Source organism: Loxodonta africana, chromosome 4 (genome assembly GCF_030014295.1).
Source record: "Loxodonta africana isolate mLoxAfr1 chromosome 4, mLoxAfr1.hap2, whole genome shotgun sequence".
Taxonomy (NCBI): Eukaryota; Metazoa; Chordata; class Mammalia; order Proboscidea; family Elephantidae; genus Loxodonta; species Loxodonta africana.
The window spans coordinates 111,954,243-111,976,875 of NC_087345.1; the positions used below are offsets into that span (position 1 = coordinate 111,954,243).

At 39.1% G+C, this 22,633-nt stretch overlaps 1 protein-coding gene across 7 annotated transcripts in view; it reads left to right on the top strand.

Moving 5' to 3' along the window:
- ITPR2 (inositol 1,4,5-trisphosphate receptor type 2) overlaps window positions 1–22,633 on the top strand; it is a 537,466-nt gene that overhangs the window by 177,861 nt on the left and 336,972 nt on the right. The window lies entirely within an intron of this gene.

The following is a 22,633-nucleotide window of genomic DNA, read 5'->3' on the forward strand; positions in this document are numbered from 1 at the left end:
AGATTAGACTTGGGAGTCAGAGTGTTTGGATTCAAATTCTGACTTTTCCATTTATTAACTTAGGAAAAGTCCTTATCTTTTCTGTGATTTTCTTTTCTCACCTGAGATATGATGATGATAATAATCATATCTTCCTCACAGCTTCCTTACGAGAATGAAGTGAATGTGTACAAGGCATACAGAGCACTTACAACAGTGCTTGTCTCATAACTCAATCAGTATTATTTACAGTGATGATGGTCTTAGATTAGATGCACTGAAAACAGACTCTGAGATGGACAATTGTTTGGAGAAGGCATACCGAGGAGTCCACTCAGTATATACATCTATAGGGAAGTGAGGGAGGTGGACTAGGGTAGACAGAGAAGCTGACGTGCAGTGCAATTACAGCTGAGACTTCAGCTGATCCTACGGGAAGCTCTGGAGCTGGGATGATGCTTCAAAGTTGACGCAAATGAAGGCAAGGGGACTGTACTTTGTATCCTTGCATTAGCCAGTCATTAGTTGCCAGCTTCATCATGGAGAGGGTGGGTAACTTTCGGCAAGGCAGTTTTCTATGGTTAAGGTTTATGCCCAGTGAGGGACATAGTTGTGAGCAGTCAGCAGACATGATGCCCAGCAACTGGGAGAATAGGTGTATCAGCTCTGAAGAGGGGACTTGGGTGAAGCACAATAGTGTTCACTACAGCAAAAGAAGACAAGATTAAAAAAGTAAAACCAGAAATCAAAGTTCAGATATAAGGATGAAATACCTGGTTAATAATCATAAATGAGGGACATCCAGGTAGCTGAAGTAATTTACCTGTACCTAAATTTCAATTTCTCCTATATCCTCCAAAAAAATGGACAGATCAATTAAAAAAAAAAACTAAACCCGTTGCCATTGAATCGATTCTGACTCATAGCGACTGGATAGGACAGCGTAGAGATGCCCTACAGAGTTTCCAAGGAGTGCCTGGTGGATTTGAACTGCTGACCTTTCGGTTAGCAGCCGTAGCACTTAACCGCTACACCACCAGGGTTTCCACAGATCAATGTGAAGCAAATTAAACCACATAAATCCTAGAAGATAGAGGACTGTGCAAACTTCAGTTATTGTCAGTGGAGAGTTAACATCAATTATTAGTAGGAGTATCTCCACTTCAAGCCTTTGTGGCACCTAGAGGTTTCTGGAAAAAGTGTGTGGAAGAGACAGGAGGGGATTGAGAAAAATCACCCTTAGAAAGGGAAAATCCATCCTAAGTGTGAAAATAAGAAAAACGAATCTAGGTAGGTAAGAGAACTGACAAAAGAGGAAGGGACTGAAAAGTATATAGGTGGCAATCATGGAAAAACAGTGTTCCTGTGATGAAGAGGGTTAAGAGGAAGGGAACGGCATTGTTGGGGAAGGGAAAAAGAAACAAGATGGGAAATCCAAAATATCACATGATAAAAGAAAACCAGAAATTGAAGGACTTAAAACTTCTCCACCGCCCTTCACTAAAAGCTAAATTTAAAGCAACTGCACTTCATTACTCTGACAGGAGAGGGTGCTCTTGAACTAGGGAATCATGTAAACCACCTCCTACTGTCAACCGCATCTATTAAATGCATAGATGTAATCAGTCTTCTTCTATATGAAATTATTATAACACCAAAACAGAATGGAGAATCAAAACATTTCAGCTGATGAAAATTATTCTCTGAAAAATTACCATGAAGCAAAAGAAAATTGTAACATGATCCTCCAACCTGAAGTAAATATCTCCAAACAAACATTGAGACATGAAAAATAACTTGAATCGTAGAATCAAAAAACTAAGGACAGAAATGGACAAAGACCCAGGAAGAAATGAAATGAAAGGTGATTGAACTTAGGGAAAAAATAGAATAAAATGGTAGAATTCACTTTTTTTCAAAAATACAGATTAAATTGCAAGGTGCCAAAGGGAGATAGATTTGACTGAACGTACAGTAAAGGACAATGAAGAAAGGTAAGATAACAATGAAGAGAATGAACATTATGTAAAGAAATGAGTAAAACAGATGAACTAAATGATGCCTGGTTACCACTACTGACCGTTCTTATCAAGAGATGAACCCTGAGAGAACAGGAGAAAAACATGGCACAGAATTCAAATTTTTAAAAAATACAGATTTACTGGATCAGTTGAGACTAGAGGATTCCCTGAGACTATCACCCTGAGATACTCTTTAAACCTTGAACTGAAACTGTCCTAGGGCCACCTTTTAGTGAAATAAAAGATTGGCACATAAAATAAAGGATATTATCCATGAGTATGGTGCGCCATTAAAAAACCATCTACATGAGACCAAAAGGTCAACAATTACTCTAAAGCAAAGATGAGAAGATTAGGAGGCAGGGAAACTAGAGTAGTGGAAATGGAACAACCAGAACACAATTAAAGGCAATTGACACATTGTGAAAAATATAACTAATGTTTCGGAACAATTTGTGTAGAAATTGTCAAATGGGAACCTAATTTGCTGCATAAGCTTTCACTGAAACACAATAAAATATTATTTAAAAAAAAAAAGGAGAGAAAAAGTGGTTGAAATGGAAGATAGGCAAAGAAGAGTCATATGAATAATTGGAGTCCCTGAAAAAAGAAAAAAAAAAAAAAAACAATGGATCTGAACTAACATTTAAACTACAATTCAAGAAAACATTCTGGAAATAAAAGATGATGTGAATTTACATGTTGAAATGGCCTAGAGTAATCTACAAGACCTATCATAATAAAATTATTATATATATATTCAAAAAAATAATAATTAAAAAATAATTTAAAAAATTAGTCAATATTCAACCACTTCAAGAGGTAGCATATGATCAGGAACCGATGGTACTGAAGGAAGAAGTCCAAGCTGCTCTGAAGGCATTGCCGAAAAACAGGGCTCCAGGAATTGATGGAATATCAATTGAGATGTTTCAACAAACAGATGTAGTGCTGGAGGTGCTCACTCATCTATGCCAAGAAATAAGAAATATGGAAGACAGCTTCCTGGCCACCTGATGGGAAGAGATCCATATTTCTGCCTATTCCCAAGGAAGGTGATCCAACCGAATGTGGAAATTCTCAAACAATATCATTAATATCACACGCAAGCAAAATTCTGCTGAAGATCATTCAAAAACAGCTGCAGCAGCATATCGACAGGGAAGTGCCAGAAATTCAGGCTGGTTTCAGAAGAGGACGTGGAACCAGGGATATCATTGCTGATGTCAGATGGATCCTGGGTGAAAGCAGAGAATACCAGAAAGATGTTTACCTGTGTTTTATTGATTATGCAAAGGCATTTGACTGTGTGGATCGTAACAAATTATGGATAACATTGCGAAGAATGGGAATTCCAGAACACTTAATTGTGCTCATGAGGAACTTTTACATAGATCAAGAGGCAGTTGTTTAGACAGAACAAGGGAATACTGATTGGTTTAAAGTCAGGAAAAGTGTGCATCAGGGTTGTATTCTTTCACCATACCTATTTAATCTGTATGCTGAACAAATAATACGAGAAGCTGGACTAAATATGAAGAAGAACGGGGCATCAAGATTGGAGGAAGACTCATTAACAACCTGCGTTATGCTTGTGACAAAACCTTGCTTGCTGAAAGTGAAGAGGACTTGAAGCACTTACTAATGAAGATCAAAGACCACAGCCTTCAGTATGGATTACACCTCAACGTAAAGAAAACAAAAATCCTCACAACTGGACCAATTAGCAACATCATGATAAATGGAGGAAAGATTGAAGTTGCCAAGGATTTCATTTTACTTGGATCCACAGTCAACAGCCATGGAAGCAGCAGTCAAGAAATCAAAAGACGCATTGCACTGGGCAAATCTGCTGCAAAGGACCTCTTCAAAGTGTTGAAGAGCAAAGATGTCACCCTGAAGACTAAGGTGTGCCTGACCCAAGCCATGGTATTTTCAATCGTATCATATGCATGTGAAAGCTGGACAATGAATAAGGAAGACTGAAGAAGAGTTGATGCCTTTGAATTGTGGTGTTGGTGAAGAATATTGAATAACATAGACTGCCAAAAGAACAAACAAATCTGTCTTAGAAGAAGTACAACCAGAATGCTCCTTAGAGGCAAGGATGGCGAGACTGCGTCTTACGTACTTTGGACATGTTGTCAGGAAGGATCAGTCCCTGGAGACGGACATCATGCTTGGTGAGGTACAGGGTCAGCAGAAAAGAGGAAGACCCTCAACGAGGTGGATTGACACAGTGGCTGCCACAATGAGCTCAAGCATAACAACGATTGTGAGGATGGCGGAGGACCAGGCAGTGTTTCGTGCTCTTGTGCATAGGGTCGCTATGAGTCGGAACCGGCTTGACAGCAGCTAACAACAACAACAACATATTCAAAAAAAGTAGGAAAGGGAAAAGGGAGGGGCTATGAAAGTAAACGGAGAAAAATGGAAAGCGTATATGATGTTTGTTACTATTCTTGCATCTTTTCTGTAAGTTTAAATTTTTAGAAAAGTAAAAGTTTATTAACAATATATGAATGAGAGCAAAGTGAAGGCCAAGAACTGCAGTGATAAATCAAAGAGTAGGGACATGCAGGTATATACCTTTAATCTGCTGCTCAGATCTCACTAGTTTAGAGGCTTCTTTGAAAGATGCCAGAAAATACTCAGGAGTTGAGATGTTCATATTAAAGACACTTCCTGGTATGATGGTTGCACAATTTCCAGTTTGCTTTGAGCTGAAACATTCTAAAGAAGTTAGAAAATTGATCCTAACATTTGGTCTCAGCACTTAACTGTCAAGGTTTTACCCTAAAGCAAAGTATTTTTTTCTTCTGAAAGTTTGCTAACATCTTGTTTGCATCTGTCCTGTCCATTTTGTTACTTTAAGACACATTTTTTCTCTCTTTTAAATTTTTTATAGTTCTTATCTTTTTTAGTGAACTGTATGCATCTATGGATACCTTAATCATTCTTTCATTTATCTGACAACCATTAATTTTTTTATTCAACAAGTATTTTTTGAGCAACTGCTGCATGCCAGGTACTGTTCTAACTACTGGGAATAATAAACAATAAGATAAACAGCCCTTTCCCAACCCTTGTTGCAGAGGTTGTTGTTGTTAGGGGCCACTGAGTTGGTTCTGACAACAGAATGAAACACTGCCTGGGTCTGCGCCATCCTCACAACCATTGTCATGCTTGAGCCCATTGTTGGCAGCCACTCTGTCAATCTACCTCATTGAGGGTCTTCCTCTTTTTCACTGACCCTCTACTTTACCAAGTATGGTATCCTTCTCCAGGGACTGGTCCCTTCTGATAACATGTCCAAAATACATGAGGCAAACTCTCACCATCCTTGCTTCCAAGGGGCACTCTGGATGTACTCCATCCAAGACAGACATTCTGCCAGTTTGTTGTATTCTGGTGGCTTGTGTGTTGCTGTGATGCTGGAAGCTATGCCACTGGTATTTCAAATACCAGCAGAGTCACCCATGGTGGACAGATTTCAACAAAGCTTCCAGACTAAGATAGACTAGGAAGAAGGACCTGGCGGTCTACTTTTAAAAAAATTGGCCAGTGAAAACTTTGTGAATAACAGCAGAACATTGTTGGGGAAGACAGACAATAAATAAACCAGCAAACTCTCTACCCTTCCCTTGTGGTAGAGATAAGCAGATAATTAAAAAATGAATACACACTTAGCATCAGATAATGCTATGAAGAAAAAGTAGGACAATGATATGGCAAGTGATGGAGTGGGGGAGGGACAGCTATTTTGTGGTTATGGGGGGATTGAACAGCCTCTCAGACTTCTGAGCAGTGGCCTGTATGCAACTAGGAAGTAAGCTCTGAGGCAGGAATGAGTTTAGTGTGTGGAGGAACAGCAGAAGGACCATTGCAGCTGAGGAGGAGTAAGAAAAAAGGATAGAAGGAGAGACATTTGGAGAAGCCCAAACTGTAGAGCCTTAGAGGCCTTTGAATTTGTTCTCAGTTTGATGGGCAGCCTTTGGAGGGATTTGAGAAAGGAATGATGGGATTTGATCACTTTGTCTGCTCAGTGGAGAACAGAAAGTGTACATGTGGTCATGTTAGGAAGACCATTGTCAGGAGGCCATTGGGGAATTGGATGATGGTGTTAGACAAGGGTAGTAGTGGTGGAGGTGATGAGAAGTAGATGGATTTGGAATTTTACAGTCTAAAGTAGTGTAACTTAGATGTGGAATGAAAAAGACAGAAGAGAGTCAAAGATTACTTCTAGGTTTTGAACCAGCAACTGGGTAAATGTAGTATTATTTATTGAGATGGGAAAGATTAGCACATGATTGGGTTGGAGGGAGAATCAGGATTCTGTTTGGCCAGGTGTGAAATGCCTTTTAGACATCTAAGTGGAGATCTTATATAGACAGCTGTATATATGAACAAAACTTAGGGTAATATAAATGTGAGCAGCAGTGCACAGAAGGCATTCGAAATATCAAACTGAATGAGATCACCTAGGGAGTGATTGTTGATTGGGGCACCCCAACACTGAGCCATTAGAGGAGGAACAGAGCGGCCAGTGAGTAAAGAGGAAAACCAGGAGAAAGCGACATCTTAGAAGCCAAACAGAAAGTAACTCTAGATAATTTTAATTGTTTGTTAGCTTATGTAAACACATTATTGTTGTGTGCTGTCGAGTTGATTTCAACTCAGAGAAGTCCTATAGGACAGAGTAGATCTGCCCTTTAGAGTTTCCTAGGCTGTAATCTTTATGGGAGCAGATTGCTAGGCCTTTTCTCCGGCGGAGCAGCTGGTGGGTTCCAGCCACTGACTTTTTGGTTAGCAGCCGAGTGCTTAACCATTGCGCCACCAGGGCTTCTTCTGTATAAGCGTGCTTCCCAGATAATCATAGTAGGAAGCAATACTAGCTACTATTTTTTGAGTATGTGCTAAGTGGTTTTACATGGATTACCTTCCCTATAGCGTGCTTGTGCTTAACCATTGTCTTAGTTTTTCCTAGAGCTGCCATAACAAAATACCACAAAGTGGGTGGCTTTAAAGAATAGAAACTAATTTTCTCACAGTTCTGGAGGCTCGAAGTCCAAATTCTGAGGGCTTTGAGAGAGGAACTGTTCCATGCCTCTCTCCTAGTTTCTGGTGGTTGTCAGCAATCCTTGACATTTTTTGCTCGTTATAGATGGCTCTGCCTCCAATATTACATGGCATCTCTGTCCCATATATGACTCAGAAGGAATTATAATTAGGACCCACCGTACTCTGTTATGACTCGCTTAATTTCTGAAACATCTCCAAAGAAAAACCATTTTTTTCTCCCAAACAAGGTTACAACAGTTACAGAGGTATGGGGCACACAATTCAATCCATAACACCATGGTGCACAAAATCTTACTCCATTTTTAAAAGATAAAAACCATAATTTTACTCAGTATTAAAAATGATTCATGATAATCTTTCTCAAACAAAACAAGCCATTCTGTGGGAGAAAAAACCTGGTGATCTGCTCCTGTGAAAATTTGAGCCTAGGAAATCCTATGAGGCTGTTCTATTCTGTCATATAGGGTCACAATGAGTCAGAAATGAGTTGAGAGCACACAACAACAGCAACAACAAGAAGTTTCTTGTTGAGGTGATAAGAAGCATCTCTACATATACTGCATGAACTGTGACTTAGAGGGTGCTTTTGAGACTGGCATGTCATGTAGAGTGGTGTCTATTTGGGAAAACATACTTCTTTATTTTGTGGAAAAATGTTTGTGGATTTTGGCTAGATTTTTGGAATCTGAAAGAATGTGCTTATTCACTATGGTAGTAAATACCCAAGAAATCTGATATTCTAGTTCTTGGTGTATTAGAAATTAATTTGAATACAAGGGCCATAGTTTTAAGATCCCTTTTCTTAATATCTGCAGATCAGAGAATAAATTCTTTCTTATTGTATGCTCCTGTGGTTGGGAGCATGATGCAAATGGTGAGAAAATTATAATTTTGTTTTGTATTCCAGCATGATTTAATAACAATTATAATTACCATACAGATGGTACCTCGGAGGGAAGTTGTTATGGTGGGCTTCTTTCATTTCTCTCAATCCTAAAAGTCTTTCACAAGGAGTCATTTTGTTGTAACGAGCATTAAATATTTATTTAATATCATTAAATTACATACATTTGGAAGGACAATGTTTTTGTAGTAAAGCATTCCAATCTAGATTTCTTTTTGATACATCTATACTTGCAATCTCTTAACCACTACACCTAGTGGTGTAGTGGTTAAGACGTTGGCTGCTAACCCAGAGGTTGGCAGTTCGAATCCACCAGGTGCTCCGTGGAAACCCTATGGAACAGCTCTACTCTGTCCTGTAGGGTCACTATGAGTCAGAATTGACTCCACAGGAGTGGGTTTGGTTTTGATTTTTGTATTTGCAACACAAAGAATATAAAGTGCTTTGCTTTTTTGTCAATACTTCCTTGAGATGCATTTAAAAAAGTGACTGTGTGCTTTATTTACATTATATAACATAGAAAAAGAAGTGCCCCACAGGGATATATATTATTTGCTCATAAAATCACCAAAAATGCAAAATGTAATTAATGCTCAATGGATCTCAGATTGTTTTATAAATTTTTTTTTTTTTAAAAATACCAGTACAGAAAAGTATACATATTCACAGAGATTTTGGTTTTGGTTTGGTTTTTTTTTTTATTCACAGAGATTAATTAAATTTTTTTTTTTTTAAGATCTGTTAGCAAGTTAGTGGGATTGCTAAGAATTAAGTGCAAGAAATTAGTCTTATCCTTTGTACCACTTAGATCATTTATTATCCCAATGATCTAATATTTTAGAAAAATTGTATTAAGTTTAGAATTTTAGCCCATAAAGTTATTTTTTAAATTAACACTTACACTGGGGATCAGTCTTATAATATAGATATCTTGCAAGCCAAGTAAGCAAAATAGTTTAAAAATAAAATAGGACGAAGCAACGTCATGTGCCTCTGTATGTCATGCACCGAAAAGGACACAGCATCACTTATGTAGTGTTCTTGACAAAAACTTCACAACCTGTATCTCTTCACAAGGGATTAACAGACTTGTGCAAATTATGGAATATTTTACAAAGAAATGACTTGACTCTTCAAAAATGTCAATGTTGTTGTAGTACCAGACTGTTTTGGCTACTGTAGCTGCACAGGGTTCTGAGGTCAGATAGAGAAATAAGAGCCATCACACAAATAGACAAATGCACACCCATGTTCATTGCAACATTATTCACAGTAGCAAAAAGATGGAAACAACCTACGTGCCCATCAACAGATGAATGGACAAACAAACTATGATATATGCACACAATGGAATACTATGCAACAATAAAGAACAATGATAAATCTGCAAAACATCTCACAACATGGATGAATGAATCTGGAGGGTATTATGCTGAGTGAAATAAGTCAATCACAAAAGGACGAATACAGTATGAGACCATTATTATAAAAAATCATGAAAAGGTTTACACACAGAAAGAAACGGTCTCTGATGGTTATGAGGGAGGGAAGGGGTGAAGAGGAAAAAATACTAACTAGACAATAGATAAGTGGTAACTATAGTGAAGGGTAAGATGGTACACAATATTGAGGAAGTCAGCACAGCTTGACAAAGGCAAAGTCTTAGAAGCTTCACAAACATCCGAACTCCCTGAGGGACTGAGCTACTGGGCTGAGGTCTGGGGACCATGCTTTCAAGGCACATCTAGCTCGATTGGCGTAATATAGTCTATAAAGAAAATGTTCTGCATCCAAACTGTGGTGAGTAGCGTCTGGGATCGTAAAAGCCTTCAAGCGGCCATCTAAGATACATTAACTGGTTCCATCCTGGCTTGAGCAAAGGAGAATGAAGAAAGCCAAACACACAAGGAGAATATGGCCCCTGGCTACCCTTCTTTTTTTTCTTTTTAATGAAAGTTTACACATCAAGTCAGTCTCTCATACAAAACTTTATATACACCTTTTCTTTTTTTATATCCTCCTAGTTGCTCTCCCCATAATGAGACAGCACATTCCTTCTCTCCACACTGTGTTTCTGTGTCCATTCAGCCAGCTTCTGTCCCCCTTGGCCTTCACATCTCCCGTCCGGAGGGGAGCTGCCCAGATAGTCTCATGTGTCTACTTGATCCAAGAAGCCTACTCCTCACCGGTATCATTTTCTGTCTTGTAGTCCAGTCCAATCCTTGTCTGGAGAGTTGACTTCAAGAATGGTTCCTGTCTTGGGCTAATAGAAGGTCTGGGGACCATGACCTCTGGGATCCCTCTGGTCTCAGTCAGACCATTAAGTATGGTCTTTTTACCAGAATTTGGGGTCTGCATCCCACTGCTCTCCTGCCCCTTCAGGGATTCTCTGTTGTGCTCCCTGTCAGGGCAGTCATCGGTTGTAGCCGGGCACCATCTAGTTCTTCTGGTCTCAGGCTGATGTAGTCTTTATGTGCCGGCCACCCTTTTAACTCAGTAATGAAGCCCCTCCTGAGGTTCACTATTTAGCCAAAGATTAGGCTGTTCTATAGTGCCAACAGAGTCCTGGTGTTGCAGTGGTTAAGAGCTTGGCTGCTAACCAAAAGATTGGCAGTTCAATCAAATCCTCCAGTCACTCCTTGCAAACCCTATGGGGCAGTTGTACTCTGTCCCATAAGGTTGCTATGAGTCGGAATTGATTGGACGGCCTCAGGTATAGGGCCAACAATAACACACGTGAGGAAGGTGCTTCATGTTTAATCATGTAAATGAGACTAATGAGCACACCAGCCCAAAAGCAAAGACAAGGCAAAAAGGGACAGGAAAACTGGAGGAATGGAAACAGGGAATCCAGAGTGCAGAAGGGGAGATCCTGTGTACACATCGCAGGGTTGGCAACCAAAGTCACAAAACGATTTGTGTATTAACTATTTAACGAGAAACTAATTTGCTCCTTAAACTTTTGCTTAAATCGCAATAAGCAACAACAACAACTACAAAAATGTCAATGTCATGAAAGATAAAGAAAAACTGAGGAACTGTGTTCCAGATTAAAGAAGAAAGAGGCAGAACTAAATACAATATAAGATTCTGGAATGTGTCCTGGATTAGGAAAAAAATTACCTAAAGAAAGTGTTATTGGAAAAATTGGTGAAAATCGTGTATGGGTTGTATATTAGGTAGTAATATTGTACCTGTTAGATTTCCTAAATTTCATAATTGTACTGTGGTTATGTAAGAGAAAGTACAGGTTTTTAGTAAATATATGATAAAGAATTCAGGGATAAAAGTTATGATTCTGAAACTAACTTTGAAATTGTTCAGGAGATCGGTGACGATATATATATACATAGACAGAGATATTGATGTAGATATACAGAGCCCTGGTGGTACAGTGGTTAAGAGCTCCACTGCTAACCCAAATTTCTGGCTAAAAGACCTGGCATTCTGCTCCCGTCAGGATTATAACCTCTAGGAAACCCTGTGGGTTAGTGCTACTCCATCCTATAGGAGAGCAAGCACAGATACGGCAGAATTTGTGAATTCAATCAAAATCTGGGAAAAAGGTATATGGGAATTCTTTGTACTATTCTTGCAACTCTTCCCATAAATTTGAAACAATAAGGTTAAAAACTTAATTAGCTAAGTAGGAGAATTAATTTATTTTGTGCAAGTTGACACTTCAAACTTAAAGAATTATTTTTTACAACTTTACCAAGTATGTTGTTATAGCTGAGAGCCCTGGTGGCACAGTGGTTAAGAGCCACGGCTGCTAACCAAAAGGTTGGCAGTTTGAATCCACCAGGTGCTCCTTGGAAACCCCGTGGGGCAGTTCTGCTCTTCCTACATGGTTGCTATGAGTTGGAATTGACTCGATGGCATTGGTTTTTTTTTAAATAGCTGAGTCCTACCAGACTATAAATTCCTAATAAAAGGTCTTTTGGGCTCTAGATTCTTAACAAAAGAAGCAAGAGAACACATTTCTGGAATCTCCAAATGTGGAGAGAGAATTGTCAGGCATGGGAAAAATTCTTGTGGTACAGGGTGAGACAGGGGTTGATGCCAGGGAGGAAATCCCAGATTATGGAAAGTACCTGGGGGAAAAAAGAACTGTTATTTTAAAGGACAACTCATAGGAGGTGTGGCAGTGTTGCCACATCACAATACCCAGTGTATCATCGTTTTGGCATTTTATATCCAAATGTTTTGAATTATATTTTTGTATTTAGGTGAAGCTTTATTTCCAATTGGAAGTTATTTGCAAAGCAAAACGTTAAAAAAAAAAAGAGTAATTTTATAAACGTTGTTAGAGAAACTAGTTCCTTCAAGTGAGTGATAACAGTTTTCTATTCTCATACTATGCTTGGTAAATTCTGTGCAAAGAATCCCTCGGAAAAAGACCTGGTGATCTGCTTCTGTAAAGATTACAGCCTAGAAAACTCTATGGGGGCAGTTCTGCTCTGTCACATGGAATTGCTGTGAGTTGAAAATTGACTCTATGGCACTTACCAGCAACAACAATTCTACTCCAGCACAGCACAGTTGGAATTGGGCATTCAGAGAGATGGGTGCCTCGGTAGCCCGCCCCCAAGTTTGTTCGGCAGGTCAGGTGCAGGGGAGCGAAAGAAGAGGTGTGACTAGAAGGAAAAGACTTTCAGTTCTGGAGTTGCGTTTTGTGCCAGCCTCAGTGGCGCCAGTCTTAAATAGGGCGTGCATACACAGCATTCATTTGTCTTTGTGGCAAATCCTGTCAGTTTAAATGTTGGTGATTAGTGTTGGAGGTGATGGGGCTGACTGGCGTGGAAAGTGGCAATTACAGAAGTTTTCCTCTTCTGGGTCCTTGGTTCTGGTGCAGCCCACTCGGTGTCGCTAGAATTATCATCACCCTAGAGCTGGTTGGGGGTTTGAGTCTAACTCCAGTCTGTGGCAGCTCACCATCACAGTGACTTTTAGTTGGCACGCTCAGCAGAAATTGCTAGGTTCAGAAGCAGCTTTTCATTTTTGTGCCCTAGAGGTAGTCCATTCAGAAAATTACCCGGGCGTACTTGCCTGGACACACAGGGAGCCGGCATAGCCCTGGCCTTCACTGTAGGGAAATAGAAGATTCTAATCCTCAGAACTATCAATCCAATACCTTTCATTGGCCATGTGCTGACTTAAGAAAAGAAATATTGTTTTCAAACAAATGTATTCATTCCCAGCAGGCTATGTTGTTGAGTCAATTTGCTTTGCCTAATACCTATCATTTGCTCTCAGTGATTTAAAATGCACAGGCACCATTCAGTGTAATTGATCTTTTAGATAGAAGGATTATATCAAACAGTGTGCTTTTTTTTGGTCACATACAGAAGTTAAAATCAAACGTACATACCAGCTGATACACTGGATTTTTAAATATAATTTGCAAACATCCCATTTTTAACATTATGCATTTTTTTTGGCGTGTGTGTGTGTTTGCTTGCCAAAGGCTCTACAATCCAAAGATTTCTACTACTAATGATTAAGATCATGGGCGGCTATGTTTTGTTCTACTAGGGTCATTGAAATAGCTGGGGTCAAATGTAAATCCTGCTTACACATTCTTCTAATGAGCCACATGACTTGCTTTAACTCTGAATAATGAGAATATCGGCTGCATTTGAACCCATGTGTGCTAGAGAGGAGAACTTGACACAGTCTGTGAATGGTTTAGGTCTGATTCATTATTTAGCCATGCTGTTAGTATCTGCCCAATTATCCATGTTTGTTGTTTGAGTGGAACTGGGGTGCATATTTTAAACCTCCAGTGTGGAGAAATAGAGTCTTCACCATTAAGTAAACTTTGGGTCTTTTCACAATTTCCCCCCCACCCTTAAATTCACCATGATTTGGAAAGGCAGTGTATTATAGAAAACTGTAATTCTGGGACTAGGTAGAGACCAAAAACGGAGCTGAATGGTTTCTTTTCATCCTCCATCATCTTGCTTCTTCACAACTCTAAATTCTTGGGAGTTTCCAGATTTGAGCACATGTGGGGCTCTTTCTAGTCAGTAACCATATGTGCTTTTTTGTTGAATGTGTGGTTATGATGCTAGAAATGGGAAATCATTAAAAAAATCAATGGAGAATCCATTTACTTTTAGAATTTCCTTTCCTTTGAGGTTTCAGGTTTGGAGTTCAAGTGCCTGTGGTCCTAGAGACAAAGGCACAAGCAACCACCATAACCTGATATTATCCTTCTGCCCTAAAAGGATTAGAGCTTATTTTATGACTTATAGCCCTGTGGACCCAACCCAGTGTAGGGAAGAAATAAGGAGGGGAGTCAGAAGCACTTTGAAGTGCCTCTGAACCAAAACATGGTATTTTCAATTACCTCACATGCATGTAAAAGCTAGACAATGAAAAAGGAAGACTGAAGAAGAATTGATGCCTTTGAATTATGGTGTTGGTGAAGAATATTGAATATACCATGGTCTTCCAGAAGAAGGAACAAATCTGTCTTGGAAGAAGTATAGCCAGAATGCTCCTTAGAAGGGAGGATGGCAAGGCTTTGTCTTACTTATTTTGGACATTTTATCAGGATGCACAAGTCTCTGGAGAAGGACATCACGCTTGGTAAAGTAGAGGGTCAGTGAAAAAGAGGAAGACCATCAACGAGATGGATTGACACAGTGGCTGCAACAATGGGCTCAAACCTAACAATGATTGTGAGGATGGCACAGGACTGGGCAGTGTTTTGTTCTGTTATAAGTATCGCTATGAGTTGGAGCCAACTCGATGGCACCTAACAACAATGTATATATTATTAGAGAAGAAAGTAAGAGCATGCTTACTCTCCATCTAGTGGCAAATAACCAGCTGCTTCTTAAATTTAATTTTTTTTTTTTGGTCTTAGTAGGGATTTCACATGATCCACCTTGAAATGCTTTTTCTGGCAGCATAGTTGCTGTTAAAAAGGAGAAGGGAAATTGAGATGGAGGGTGGAGCAGAAACATTTTTTAATATTGTTATATGGGTAGGAAAGGAAGAAAATATCTGCAGACAGAAAATCTGCCAGAAAATAGTTTCTTTCTTTATAAAATTAAGAGGTTAGTCTAAATACAATCTTCACAGTCTCCTTCAGTTCAAAAATGTGATTTTTCAAAGATTAGTATGTAATTTTCATTTAATCCCTGGATGGCATTCTTTTTAATGCATGTTACAAAACACTCTTTATAGCAAATATCCATGGAGCATATCTTCTGCTTAATAGCTGTGATTGCTCTTTGTAGAAACACCAGCTGCAATGCCCTGAACCCAGAAGCCTTAGTTCACTCAAAATATCTGTGTACCTAGAAAGAAAGAAAGAAAAAGAGTGAGAAAATTGGGGTGCGAGGTGAGCCTCTGAGGAGGTATATATTTGGAGATGAGGGACGAGAAAGGACAGAAACAAGGTTTAGCATGAGGACCAAACCCGAAGAGCGAGTACCTACTTACCAGCCGGCTTTATTTTAAGGATTCTCCCCACTGTTCCTTTTTCTTCTTTAAGTTTTTGTCTCACTGAGCTTTTTTTAGGTCTCTGTAAAGGATTTTTTTTTTTTTTTTTAAGGATTTACAGTTGCAGTAGGGTTCACTGTGCTCAGAAGTGTTAGCAAGATTTACTTGCAAAGGGAAGATACCACAATTACTGTTCATCATTTGAAAATATGCCTTCATTAATTTTTTGTAATTTGGCCTCTCTCATCATTCAAGTTTTTCCTTTAAGTCGCCTTATTGTACCTGTCTTCCCTCATCTCTCTGCTTTCAGTGAGGTCTCTTAGCTTCAGACAGAACTCTCTTATGTCTACTACATGTCTTGTATCTTATACCTACTTCCCATATGCTGTTCCCTTCTTCCAACACCTTATCTCCACCCAAATTACACTCTTCTACCAAGGGGAGGCTTATAGATTCTAAGAAGAGGCAGGTACCCAGGGATGGATTACCCAATAAGCAAGGTACACATGGGCTTACTTGTGTTTACTTACTAATCTGTAGTGCACAGTTTCACCTGTGTTTTTTTTTTTTTTTTTTTTTTACCGCATCAGAGATGTGTTTGTGTGACCTTGGAGAGGCAGTTCTCTTCAGCCTAGTCAGTCTCCATGGGGGTTGACAGCTGGAGCAGGAGCTCTTCATTCCTGAAAGGAAATCTGGGCAGGGCAATCACAGCATCCACCACATTATCTTCTAGAAAAGTAATCTGATCAGAAAAACTGTGGGTCAAGACTCATATCTCATAGAAAATAGAGATTAGGGAGAACAGTAAAAACAACATTAAAACATTTGAAAGGATATCAGAGTTCTAGACATGAAAGAACTTTCTAGAAGCTACCTACTTCCAAATGTCCCAGAATCACTGGCATAAGAACTTGTTCCGGGCAGCAAGTCTTTTCCAGAATTCTCTTCCTCAAGATGTTGAGAAAGCTTCCTTGTGACATTCTGATCTTCTGAGTCTGCTTCTCCCACCAGCTCTGTGTTATGTTGATTGTGCCTCTGAGCACTTACTGGCTTAATAAATACTGTCTTTTATACTTCTATTTGTTTTTCTTCTTCAGCTTTTACAAGTTTTAGGAAAAATGCCTATGTAACCTTCTTTTGGAGCCCTGGTGGCATAGTGGTTAAGAGCTCGGCTGCTAACCGAAAGGTTGGCAGTTTAAATTCACCACCTGCTCCTTGGAAACCCAAGGGGGCAGTTCAGCTCTGTCCTGTAGGGTCGCTATCAGTTGGAATTCACTCGATGACAACAGGTTTAACCTCCTCTTAAGGAGCCCCGGTGATGCAGTGGTTAAGCACTTTGCTGTGAACCCAAAGGTCAGAGGTTTGAACCCACCAGCTGCTTTGTGGGAGAAGGATATGGCAATCTGCTTCTATAAAGATTTACAGCCTTGGAAACCCTGTGGGGATCGTTCAACTCTGTCCTGTAGTGTCTCTAAACCCAAAAACCCAGTGCCGTCAATTCTGACTCATAGCGACCCTGTAGGACAGAGTCCCTATGAGTTGGAATCGCCTCGATGGCACTGGGTTTGGGTGCTTTTTTTCTGAACTTTTTTTTATCAATGATGTTTAAGAGAACATTTTTTTTTCTGGGATTAATCTTCTCCCTGTATATCAAGAGAGTCTCAAATACGTGAATCTACTCTAGATTATGTTCGTTTAAAAAAAATGAAGTAAAAAAACCAAATCAGTTGAAAATAACAATATAATAATGTCTTTTCTATACTGAGTTTCTACTATATGCCAGGCTAAATTTGACAAGGTTTATATTGAACACCTACTACATTTCTAGGCCTTTTTCATATTTTTATATTTAATGCTTATCACAGTCTAGCAATTTAGGTATTATGGTCACTATTTTGCCCAGGAAGTAGGCTCTTAGAGAAGTTCAATAATTTGCTTAAGATCACACAGTTTGCAGTTTGCTAAGCCATATTTTAAATTCAGGTTTCTTTGCTTGTCCTTTTTCTGTTTTTCTTTCTTTAAAACAAAACAATGCTGCACTTTTTTTTTTTTTTTTTTTACTATTTTCATGTTGCTTTTTACATAGGTGATTTTCTCATGTGCAGGAAGTCTGTTTTATACTTCTTCCAGGTTTCTTAAGAAAGTTCAGTACAAAAGACTAGGCATTTTCTAAAGAGTTTTACTTAACTTGAAATGTAATTTGTCAGTCCAGATTAAAAAAAAATTTTTTTCAAGCAAAGAATCACCTCATTGTGGATGGTTTTTTGGCTTCTCAGAAACGAAGTTTTAATCACAAGTCTTAAAGGTTTTACCACCTAAGTATCTCTTGAAGCTGGATGTTTCGTGTCACTCCCTACAACAGATTTGACAGATCTCTCTGACTCTACTCTTGGCTCCTTCTTGGCATTCTGCCATAAGGCTCTTTCTAAATCCTTTCTTTCACTAGCTCTGATCATCTCTAGAGGATAATAATACAACTCTATAAGCTGGGGGTCTTCATCAAAACCAAAACCCACTGTTGTCAAGTCAATTCTGACTTATAGCGACTCTGTACCAGGTGCTCCTTGGAAACCCTATGGGGCAGTTCTACTCTGTCCTGTAGGGTTGCTATGAGTTGGAATTGACTCGATGGCAGTGGGTTTGGTTTGGTTGGTTTTGGTGGGACAAAGTAGAACCGCCCATAGAGTTTGCAAGGTTGTAAATCTTTATGGAAGCAGATTGCCACATCTTTCTCCTGTGGAGCTGCTGGTGGCTTTGAACTGCAGACCTTTTGGTTAGCAGCCAAGCTTTTAACCAGTGTACCACCAGGGCTCCTGCCAGAGGTCTCCATAATTGGAATTAAGTGGCTCTAGCTCTATCTATTGCTGTTCCCTAGGTAATCCTAAACAATTTTATCCCCTTAGATACCTTTCCATGAGCTACTTCTGAACCTTGTACATAGTTTTGTAACTCATCATCATCAGGTTGAATATATGTAACATGCCTTATAAAATGTGCATATACTTGAAGGACAAAAATATTTAGAGACCCTAATATTCCAAATATATAATGGAGCCCTGGTGGTGCAGTGGTTAAGAGCTCTGCGGCTATCCAAAAACGTTGGCAGTTCGAACCCACCGGCTGCTCCTTGGAAACCCTATGGGACAGTTCTACTCTGTCCTATTGGGTCACTATAGGGCTGCTATGAGGTGAAATCGACTCAGTGACCATAGGTTTGGTTTGGGTCTTTCAAGTGGAATTACTGCTTAGGCATTCAATAATAATGATTCAGGTTTATTGACAGAGAGAGGCCAACCAAAGTAATAAAAACTAGGAAAATAGATTATATTTCTGGTTCTATAACTCTAGTACCATGTCTAATATACTATTGTATATATACTGGGCTTTCAGGAATAATTATTGAGTGAAATGCATTGCATGAATGTTTGTAAATGACATGCTTTATATAAATATGTGTGTATTTGAGTGATAAAAGTAATTTCTAGACCGTAACATTTCAAATAAGTGATTGTTTTCTCTTTTATTACTTCTAAACTTTTAGTTTGACTTTCCAAACTTCCAATGAATGGCAGATAACATATAAATGCCGGTTCATGTTAAATCACGTTTCTGTATCGAGGCTTCCTATTTTGTTCCTGTAATTTTACTTTAGCAACTTAAGAATTCATATTATGCCTTTTCAGGAATCCCTGATGCACCATCTGAACAGAGCAATATGGTTCAAATATTCACTTGGTAACTCTGTAGGTTGATAAACTTCAGCAAGACTTAATGGGTCTGGTACAGACATAAACTATGTAATAAAGTTAAGTCACAAAGTAACTCTATAAATTCTTTATATTTCTTTAAGTCAGGGGTTACTCACATGAAGTTACAATAAATGATTTTTTTTTATACTTTGCAATTAATTTGATTTAGCAGAGGCAGAAGACTCTAATTCTAGGTTTGTCTTTGTGTCCCTGTAGGATGTGCCGGAAACAAAGGCACTGTCTGCAGTTTTTTGGGGGTTTGGTTTTCCAAAAATATCAGTCACACAGTACGTGAAGCACCTTCTATAGTTTGGTGTGAGGTAGTTTGTTCTTATTTTTTAAGCCATAGTATGTAGTCCTAATGTTTAAGCTATAGGGTGACTGAAACCTCTGGAGTTATCTAGGAGTGATATGAATAGGCCTAGACATGATTACTTGGCACCCAGGAAGAGCTACTAATGTTGTCTAAATGAGTTTATAGAACAGGCTCAATGCCTAGGGATGACTTCACAATAATAACAATGATTAAAAAGGACCTACAGTTATTTCCTCTAATTATAAACATGTTTAACCCTCAGAATCTGATGCCTCAGGGTGTTAATACAGTGGGATAGGGCCCCCAATTCTCTTAGTTTCTGTTCAAGAGAGTCCATCAAATTCCCTCTAAGGTGTATTATTAGAACCCAAACATAGATTTATAGGACATTAGCATAGAAAGTGACCCTAGAAAGCATCTACCTCATATATTAACTTTAAATCTTCATATACTACTCATTACAAACGGTTATCTAGATTCTCCTTGAACACCTGCAGAGACCAAGAATTTATGGCTTTCCTACTCTAATCATTGGGGTTCTCCCTTTAACTTCCGACAAGCAGCCCTACTGTTGTTCTCTGGAGCCGTATAGGAATCTAACATCATTTCCACGTGTCATTTCTTCGTATGTTTTATATCGAGATGAAATGTGATTTGTATGAGTGTATGCCTTTATCAAGACTGTTCAAACTTTTCATTTAAGATCTGTGCATTTCATGGTATGTAAATCATATTGCCATTCTAAAAAAACAGTATGTAAATTCATTTCGTGCTTGTGTTACCAACTGCTAAGCATTAAAGATTAATTTTGCAAATTAAAAACTTAAGGCTTGAGATACTGAAATAACTTCAGTATTTGACAGTGATGAAATCCAAAATAAGATACAGAACTCAACCACAATTTTTTATGAATTGCTTTTTTAATTCATTCTTTGAATAACACATCTTTAGGTGTGGGATAGGAAGTAATTTTCTCCTAAGTAGTCTACTTAATAGTCAAAAAAATGGATAACAATATCACTATATTAAGCTACATGTTTTCAGTAGGCTTTTGTTTTGTTCTATTTCTAAGTTTTTGGAAATAGGAGATCTGTAAATGTGCTATCAACATACCAGATTCAGTTAATGTTTATTTAGAATTAAGAAAATTAGGTGTCATATTACCCACTTTGTTCATTGACAATTCGTTATAATTTACTCCTGTGAAGGACCTCTCCATTTAGAGGTGATATTGTGTGTCAGTCATGCCATATTGTCAGGGACGATGAGCTGTGAGTACAGGATGGAACCACGTATTCATTAGCAAGGAGGTGGCCACTGCAATGGAAGACAATGAAATGGAGAAGAGTTGTTTTTCAGATATACAGTGAAAACATTCACGTCTTCCACTTTTCATTTTGAAGTAATACCTTATAATCGTATGGCACTTTTTATTTTTCGTGGCTCCTTTGCACATATCAGGTAATTTTATTCTTATAATAAAATCACAACATATTAGGATTAAAATTCTGAACATAGGATGGTGAAATGATTTGGCAAAGATCATACTTCTCTAATCTAAATCCTTTACCCCAGTCAAGGCCTCTTCATTGAAGCAGTCCCTTACTCTGCTCAACCTAAGATAATTTTCCCAATTAAAAAAATTCTTAAGCAATTTTGTGTAGTGTCCATGCCATGCTAATACTGTGTCATCTGCCTTTACTTGTTTTTCAGCTTTTTTTAAGAACAGATTTTATGTTTCCCCTGGTGGTGCGACAGCTAAGCATTTGGCTGCTAACTGAGAGGTCAGCAGCCCAAACCCACCTGGCCACTTCTGGGGAGAAAGACTTGGTCACCTGCTTCTGAAACGATTACAGCCAGGTAGACCCTATGGGGCAGCTCTACTCTGTTACATGGGGTCACCACGAGTTGGGATTGACTCCACAGTACCCAACAACTAGATTGTAAATTCAGGTGCTATTCCAGGCCCTAGAGAGAGCGGTAAACCCAGCAGAGTCCCTGTCCTCGTGGAGCTTGTGTTTCTATTGGAGGAGAAGGGAGGGATAAAATAAGCACCAAAACTTCCCTCCTCCTGCCCCCCCCCAAAAAAAAAAACCAAACTTGTGGCTGTCCAGTCAATTCTGACTCAGTAACCCTATGGGGCGGAGCAGAACTGCCCCATAGCAACCTTATAGGATGAAGTGGAACTGCCCCATAGTGACCTTATAGGACAGAATAGAACTGCCCCATAGGGTTTCCAAGGAGCGGCTCGTGGATTCAAACTGCCAACCTTTAGGTTAGCAGCCAAGCTCTTAATCACTGTGCCACTAGTGCTCCACGATAAACACAGAAACAAACAAATATAAAATATGATGTGAGATAGAAATACTGTAAAGCAAGTACATGGATCAAGAGTGATGGTGACCCTATTTTAGATAGGGTGACAAGAAAAGGGCTATTTGAGAAGCTGATATCGCACCAGAAATCAGAAATGAATGAGACAGCAAGTGATATGACCATCTGGGTAGGAGTACTCCAGGCAGAGGAATAGCAGGTTCTCTCCAGGTCTAGCATGTGAAGTAAAACTCCTTTGTGGAATCTTGCAAACACTGTGACCTAACTTGCAGTTGGGAGTGCTGATTATCTGTTGTCTTCATAGGGTGTTAAATCTTGCTTTTCTGTTTATCCCAGGTTGGTACCACGTTAACTATTATAACCCGTTGCTGTAGAGTTAATTCCGACTCACAGCGACCCTACAGGACAGAGTAGAACTACCCCCATAAAAAAAAAAAAAAAAACAACCCCATAGGGGTCCTAAAAGCTAGCAAGTGGCCATCTAAGATGCATCAATTTGTCCCAACCCACTTGGAGCAAAGGAGAATGAAGAGCTCCAAAGACACAAGGAAAATATGAGCCCAGGAGACAGAAAGAGCCACATAAACTAGAGACTCCATCAGCCTGAGACCAGAAGAACTAGATGGCATTCACCACCAGTGGCTGCCCTAACGGAATACAACAGAGAGTCCCTGATGGAGCAGAAGAAAAGTGGGATGCAGAACTCAAATTCTAGTAAAAAGACAAGACTTAATGGTCTGACTGAGACTGGAGGGACCCAGAGGACATGGCCTCTGGACTCTCTGTTAGCCCA